At 37.7% G+C, this 8,204-nt stretch overlaps 1 pseudogene; it reads left to right on the top strand.

The window, feature by feature from the left end:
* Positions 1–3,481: 3,481 nt before the first annotated feature.
* Positions 3,482–6,152, top strand: LOC149151993 (zinc transporter 1-like; annotated as a pseudogene).
* The last annotated feature ends 2,052 nt before the right edge of the window (positions 6,153–8,204 follow it).

Genomic DNA, 8,204 nt, shown 5'->3' with positions numbered 1-8,204 from the left:
ACCTTGGATTCTTTCTTGACTGAGTCTTCACTCTGTTGGAAAAGTTGTTGCAATAAGAAATCCTTCTTTCAGCTTCTTTGACACCTTCAAAGAGCCTAGACAAGCTCTGATACCATGTTGGGAATTTCTGATAATTCCAAACAAAATAACTGAACAGAGAATAATGCTCTATTTTGACATAGAGAAACAGAGTTTTTTAAAGCACAAAAAAAAACTTTGCATTCATTAAAAAGATTGCTGTTACAAAAAAAATTCTTCCTCCAACAGAGGGATTACACAAGAACGCTTCAGTTCCAGAAAGAAATTTCACTCTGTCTCTCGCAAATTTTACACTGCTGTGTGTAAATTTTTTTTCAACTTACTTTCACGCTTCTGCATGCTGCGTATTACATTGCATAGTCAACGAACAACAAAAATGACGTTACTTTTTTTACTTGTGGCATACTCCCGTGAATTAAAAAAATAATAAAATTAAAAGTCTTCACCTACATTCTACGACCGTAGTAAATTTCATTAATTATTTTATTGATAAAACTGGCCATTAATGAGAATGACAATTCACGTCACGTAATGAACAGCTCCATGGTGCAGGCCTGTACATCGAACCTTGATATCAATCGGATGGTTGTCAGCAAAATCGCACGGCCCTTCTTACCGCACTTTACGCGCCAGGGAAAGTAGTTTTGGCAAAACTGCTCACGCCACGTGTCAGCCTATGCTTGTGATCGCTGCCCTTGGAGAGATACCACCGTTCGGTAAAAGGCGGTGCGGGGAAACCCATGGCAATTTTCGAGAAAAAAAAACGCTGCAGTTGAAATTATCATTTCAACATACTACCGATGTGGAAGCTCACGTGAAACGCCTCCAAAAACTCATTGGAATGTGTTGTTCGAATATCTACGATTTTTCGCCCAAGGTATATTGTTTGCAATTTTCTTATTTCCGCATTTCCATGTTTCTGGCCGAAATGATGAGGATGATTTTTAAATTGTGGGAATTTATTCTCATCAGTGTCATGTCCTCCTTTAATTCATTGTTATCTAGAATCTGAGAAACATAATTTTTAACTTTAAAGCCTTGATTGTGTTAATCCCTGGTGTGTCTCACTGTCTCAGTGTAGTGGCTTGCTGCTGCTAATTGGGAATAGAGGGTTTTTTACTGGAAGGACAGGCTCTGTCCCAGGATCTTTTTGAAATAACTATCATTTATAACACTAACTGTAAAGAGTGAGGCGTGGTGGGGTGCAGAATGGTTGAAAACCCTACTGGTTATTTTATTTCCAGAGATAGCCTTCAATCTCGATCTTCTTCTGAATGTTAAAATCTTCATACACTAAAAAATTGTGTCGGTGAAGTAGATCTATAATCATCAAGTCCCACCTCGTTTGCATTCAGAGAGAGGACGAGGATGCCAGTGAATCAAGTACTTACAGTGCTGGTCAAGAGTTTTTGGATCGCTTTGGATATTTCTCTTGATGAAATAATATCATTCCCACTGACTTTGAGTTGCTTCCCGCGTATTCGGTTGATCCTAATTGGTGAAAAAATTCATGATGTTCTCATTCCTCTCACCGAGATCGCAAAAAGCTATGCCAAGGTATGCCCACATTGAATCTTCATTTTTCATCTTTTATTATGGAGAAAGTTGACTCTAGAAACACACATCAATATCAGCGGATGTGTCACATAACACACAACTCTTTTAGCTCAAGTGTCAGCCCCTCCCCAACTGCAACTTCGTCAATTCATCTTTCTTCGATTCCAACTCCTGGTTCAGAGGTCAATTGATTCAATATTGATAAGAAGACAAACAATGAATTATCCTCCCCACTAATTAATAGCCTGCTTGCACATCTGTAGTCATGAAAAAAAGTTACTAGGTGACCCACGATTAGCTTAAGGCTCCTATATGTAACGGGGTACTGATCCCACAAGCTCTTTCTTCTATGTTGTTTCTTTCGTGTCTTCACCCTCAAGTTCTCTAATTGCAAGAGAGATAACTTCCTAGTGGAAAACTGGTGTGAACATTGCTCATTCAAATTATCAAACTATAATAATACATACATGAGCGACGATGGTTGAATGTTAAAAAAAACACCATTAAACAAATACATATTGCATGTGAACATTAACCTTAAGATGAGAGTTACAGTCAACTAGATGACAGACTACACTGAAAACAACTCACTGTAAAAAGTACTAAGATCCAGTTTTGATATAAACATGATCGCAAATAATCTAATGCTATACCTTTAAACTTCTCAACTAAGGCACTTGGGAACAAATTACTCAGATTGACCATGTTAACATATAAGTATTATGCAATTCCTGTGCTCATTGTTCCCGAAGATGACGATAAAACTTGTTCAAAAATCTGCAATGAGTCTGTCACTCGGATCCAAATCCACTTATACGAGGAATGGATCTCGTTTCAGGAGACATATACTAATACAAAAGAACAAGAATCTGATACGAATATGAGATTCCAAGATTCCAAGGAGAATTGAATGCAGATGTGAGTGCAGGGTACCCTAGGGCAAATCCTGTAAGCAGTGTCCCACATTGATGTTAGTGTATATTAGGAAAGCATGCATCCTCCAATTCATTAATAGAACAAATGGACTAGTAAATTTTAGCAATGTTGTTCCCAATGTACGTAACTTGGTCATTTCTACCAGGAGATCTTAAGGAGCCTGGAATAAACAATGACAACAAAATACCCAAATAATGACAAAAAAATACCCAGAATACAATGACCCCTTGCAAAAGTCTTCAAACAGACCCGACAAATCAAACCTTGAACCAGTTTGTAACTTTAGAACAAACCGTTGCAGGCTATCCTGTACTCAACCTTGGCAAGGAAAACACTAATACATGTGCTATGGTTGGGGAAAACAAATATGCAGTATTCTCAAAGAGGAAACACTCAAAATAAATCACACCCAACATTAACGAAAACCAATGTAATGCAAGGACCTTAGAAAGTTTCATACCCAGAAATAGAGTGTTGACAATAAGAACCACTTTTGAGTGACAATGGTTTTTTCCTTTCCCTAGCGCACAAAATCTATTAACAATCATCATACATGGCACCCGAACAAGACTGCATATCAGTGTTGGTCCATTTTAGATTACAGTTTCATCTTGTCATATATGCAGACACGCATTTGGCTTACTGTATATAATTAATATGCCTTATAGTTCAATAAAAAACATATATTTCAAGGAAGACAGGAGCGGCTTCATCCAACCAGTCGACGTATTAAAAAAATCACACTGACAGCGAGGATGGAATAGGGAATTTGTAGTACAATATTATTGTTTTTCTGTATTTTAGCGAGCAGTAGTACAGGCCACATGCTAGTACAATCATAGTTGGTCAACATGATACAGATGGTGTTGATTCCATATATATCCAATTTTATTGCTAGAAGATCTGACCGAAAATCCCCATTACTACTCCATCCATCACAGTAGCAGGCATGGCTGCCAGAACAATTACAAGAGCAGTTATTGTCATAATTACTTGTGTCCTGATTCCATTAGTGGTAGCCCAGGGAGGCAGTCAGAATGGAAGTCCTAGTTATGAAACGAATTTGAGAGAAAAATGCCTAATTCTTGTTAAGGTCTGGTGCCTCATAATAGTTTTTGTGGGCACATTTGCAGGGGGAATTTCTGCCTATTTATAATATCCATATATTATTACCTTCTTATATTTTTATTTCTCTAATTTTGCATGACTTTCATTGACCACCAATAATAATAATTGCATCATTGTTCACCTACCTTCGAAATTTCCTTTCCATAAATAAACAATTCTAGAGTTAGGTTTCTTTTTTAGCAGGATATGGTTTCTTTTTAGCAGGATATAAATAATATGAAGAAGGTGTTTGGAATCGATTTGAAAGTAATGTCACCCTTGTTCTAGCTAGCTTTTTTACGTTTCTCATTTATTCTTTATCTTGTAAATTCCATTACAGCTCAATTTATAATTACATCCATGTCATCCTACCGAAAGCATTAGTTCCGATAACATGGAGTTGTAATATGTGTAAAGCACAGAGGCACTAGAACAGTGAAACATTATCTGAGCAGGCTGCCAGTTTACAACTACATCCATGGGATTATTTAACATGGCACTATACCCAACGCATTAGTTCCAATCGCATGGAGTAATATATGTAAGTGCATGAATAAGATCATAGAGCTTCTAGGAGAGTGAAACACTATTTGGGTAGGTTGCCATTGATTTAAAGGCTCATATTGGAATTGAATCAAACTAGATTAATAATTTGTTTAAGGTGTTACATTTATAGGTTTGGAAGGCTGAGATTAGATTAATAGTTTATTTAGGGTACTGTTATGTTTGATAATTACAAATTTACAACGTTTAGATTACCTTAGTTGAGGTTTTCTTTTTGAAATCTATGTATCTAAATTTTATTGTTGATCTTGTTCCATTTTTATCTATTAGATGGAAAATTTTACTATAAAGATAGAGATGTGAGATGTTTTGATGTTATTTCAATTTTTAACCAATCAAAAATAAACATTTAGAATGGTATAACACCTCAGTCCAAACATGTTATCCGTTCAAGAACCGTTGTCAAGATATCAGGGAAGACATCAAGGACAACATACGACTGCTCAACATGTCTCCAAAACAATTCATTGTCAAGACATCGGGGGAAACATATGGTTGCTCAACATGTCTCCAAAGAAATATATGTTTGGTGTTGAGAACTTTTGGAATCCTTTGTGCATTGTTTGAAGAGCACAAAAATGGTTGCTTAACAGGTTTCTAAAACTTTAGATAAACAAAAGCCGCAAGTCTCTTATGCTGAAATGGAGAAACACTTTCTGTTTTCATACATAAGTCTAACATTGAAGATTTTGGTTTACAAGAACATTTTTCTTTTGTTGGGAACTCAGTTCGCTACTGGTGTCTTCTTGGGGATGGCTTGGATGCATTTTCTCAACGATTCTACTTCAACATTTGCAGATTTGATGGACAAGATGTATCCTTTTGCCTTCATGCTCTACACTCCATGCTACCTTATTATCATTCTCATAGACCTCACCGTCGCCTGGGTGTATCAGAAACAAGATGGGTCAAATGTCACTATAATTCCTCTTCAAAGAAAAGTCAGTGAGGGCCTAACATTTTGATACCCTTCCTTCTTATAACAGCAGATACTATATGGAAGTAGATATTAACTGTGAATTAGGTTTTGAATTGATTATGAATGGGTGTATTAAGGAAGTAAATATTAATTGGGAATTAGGTTTTGAATTGATTGTGAATGGGTGTATTCAAGAATCTTGCCAAAAAATTAACTAATTCAAATTTGATATACTTCTTTATAACAGTAACAAAGTAGATACTATTTTGAATTGATTGTGAATAACTGAATTGTTAAAATATCTTTTTAAAATATAATTCAAATCAATAAATTATCTGGAAACAAAAAAAAAAACATTAATCAATTTCAATATCACAAATTTTCCATTTGGATAACACAATTTTTCATTCACTGATTGATAGCAGTAATGTTGTAATTACCAAATATTAGCTCTACAGAAAGCAGAGTACCCACACATATGGGCCAGACAACACTCAACTTGCAAGTGAGTTAATTATGTAATGTCATATATAACGTGTATTTTTATGTTGATTGTTGATTTTGGGAATATTCTGGAATCAAATCGACATAGAAAGTAAATTGTTTCACTACCCATGTCCCTCCAATTCCAAAATATTCTGGGAATCAACAATTTGAAATATATAGTTTTATTGGGGATTTTATTTATCATTGTAGAATAAGCTTTTTTTTCTTTGTTATCAGAAATTCGAGGTATATAGCTATTGGGGATTTTATTTATTATTGTAGAATAAGCTTTTGTTTTCTTCATTGCACTAGATAAACGTACGGTCACAATTTTATTTGATTGATAGTGACCTATGATTTTTTAGATAAGCAAGATCTCCAAACACCTTCACAGACAACTACAATAGTGAACATGGTGACGACGACCTCATTGGTAAACAAGACCTCCATTGGAGATAGTTTACTTCTCGTACTCGCACTGTGCTTCCATTTTACCTTCGAAGGGATCGTCATTGGTGTTATAGGCAAGTCTTGTCTCCTCTGATCCAGGTGGATATTGGTGGCCACCCGCCATTTCCACTTAGACCCCCACCATTGCTTCTTTCAGTTTTTCATTTTCCTTAATTGTAGCAGAGTTTACTATTTTTAGTAGTTTTTTGGGCCCTAAACTTCTGGAGATGTTTTGAGGTGCTAAATGATGTTTTTTTGGAAATCTACTGCCAAAGATTTTTTGTCTAAAATCATATTTTTTGTCGTAGTCCTCGAAGAGATCTTTCCAATGGGCTATCATGCACGTCAAACGGAGATAATATGACCAAGTCGTGACCCTGGGAAGTTGGTTGTCCAACTCACCCCAACGGGGCCCATAAACTCTTGGTGTTACATCTCCTCAGGTTAGGGTTTTGGTTGTTTAGGGTTTGCTCTTATTGTTCAATAATAAAAAGGCCCTTGAGCCTCATTGGAAGGTAGTTCAGAGGCATGTAGCCACCACATCTCTTCTTAGAGATAAGCTACCATCGCCCTAGCTAGTTTATTTCCATTCCTGTTTGTAAGCATATTTCAGTATTTTACATTAATGAAATGAAGTATTATTTTCACTGCATCTTTGTGTTTATGGTTATCTCTATAATTTGTTGCGTTCTTGTTTAAATCCGGATCAGTGGTATCAGAGTGGTCTGCGTTCTTTTTCTCTGTTTTTCTTTGCATGTCCCCAACGAGGTCGAGATATAAGGAGTTAGGGCCTAAACTGGTCGAACCTTTGCAAGACCTGCCTCGCAAATCCCGACGGCCTCCCATGGCGGATGAAAAGAAAAATGATGGGGCAGGAGATCCTATCAAAATCTTGCTCGAAGAAGCCCTCGAGCGAGAAAGGAATGCGATGATGGACAACTTTGCCCAGATCCTTTAGCGGCTACCTAGGGGTAATGGATCGGCTTCCAACAACTACTCTGGAAACACCACACCATTTAAGGTACAAGTTAATTTTGAAATCCCCATATTCAAGGGTCAGATAGACATAGATGCCATCGATAAATGGTTAAATCTGCTAGAGGGTTATTTTTCTATTCATGATTTTTCCACTCGGGAAAAGATTATTTTCTCTCTTCTCAAAGCAGCCCCCCACATCAAGGATTGGTGGGAAACCTACTATGAGCAGAAGGATGAAAGTACAGTCTCACTATTTTCAGCCACACCCACTTGGAATTCATTCTGGGATGTCATCAAGGAACACTACTACCCTGTCGAAAGCTATGAGGATCAATACATAAAGTGGACCACGCTGCGGCAGGGAAGGGACCAAGACGTTCCAGAGCTTACTAATATTTTCCATACCGTTCGTACAAAATTGGGTATCAAGGATACAAAGAAGCATTTGGTACTCAAATACCGTGGCTGCCTGCACAAGTACATCCAGGAAGAAATACAATTCCTGAACATCTCCTCGCTTGGAGCAACATACCGTTATGCCATCGAGGTCGAGCAAAAGTTTAAACAGAAGAAGTGAGACTTTGGATTTTAAAATCCGAAATAAGGGAAAGGTGCCCCCAAACTATAGAACAAAATTCAAAGCCAAGGCCGGGTGGCCCAAGACGACCCACCAAAGTTGCAAGCAAAGAACAATGTCGCGAAGCTAAAAAAGGACACGGGAAAGTGGTGTGAGTTCCATAAGAGCTCCACTCACAACACAAGTGAGTGTCAGTCCAAGCCGTCACTGGTGGCCGAGCTAAAGGTTTCAGAATCAGATGCATGTTCCGACTTTGAGTCAGAAATCGACAAGGGGAATGACAAAGGGAAGCAGATTATTGATGCGTAGCCCAACGCCACCATTGCCACCACGAAGATCTAGAAGGAGGAACCCGAAGATCCAGAGGAGGAGGAACGTCTCTTCCACTCCCAGATGTGGGTAAAGGGCTCCCCACTATAGTTCATTGTCGACAACGGGTTCCAAAAGAACCTCATTTTTGTAGAGGTCATGAAGTGACAGGGCTTATCAACCACAGTACATCCACAACCATACACCATTGGGTGGCTTCACCAAGGGCAAGATCTTCGCGTGAGCCAACAGTGTCACCTTCCATACAAAATCAAGCCCTTC

The sequence above is a fragment of the Pinus tabuliformis genome, chromosome 9, assembly GCF_031772625.1.
Source record: "Pinus tabuliformis cultivar Carrire ecotype Pingquan chromosome 9, CPIR1, whole genome shotgun sequence".
NCBI lineage: Eukaryota > Viridiplantae > Streptophyta > Pinopsida > Pinales > Pinaceae > Pinus > Pinus tabuliformis.
The sequence above is the reverse complement of the archived record's forward strand: the minus strand, read 5'-3'. Positions and strand labels throughout refer to the sequence as shown.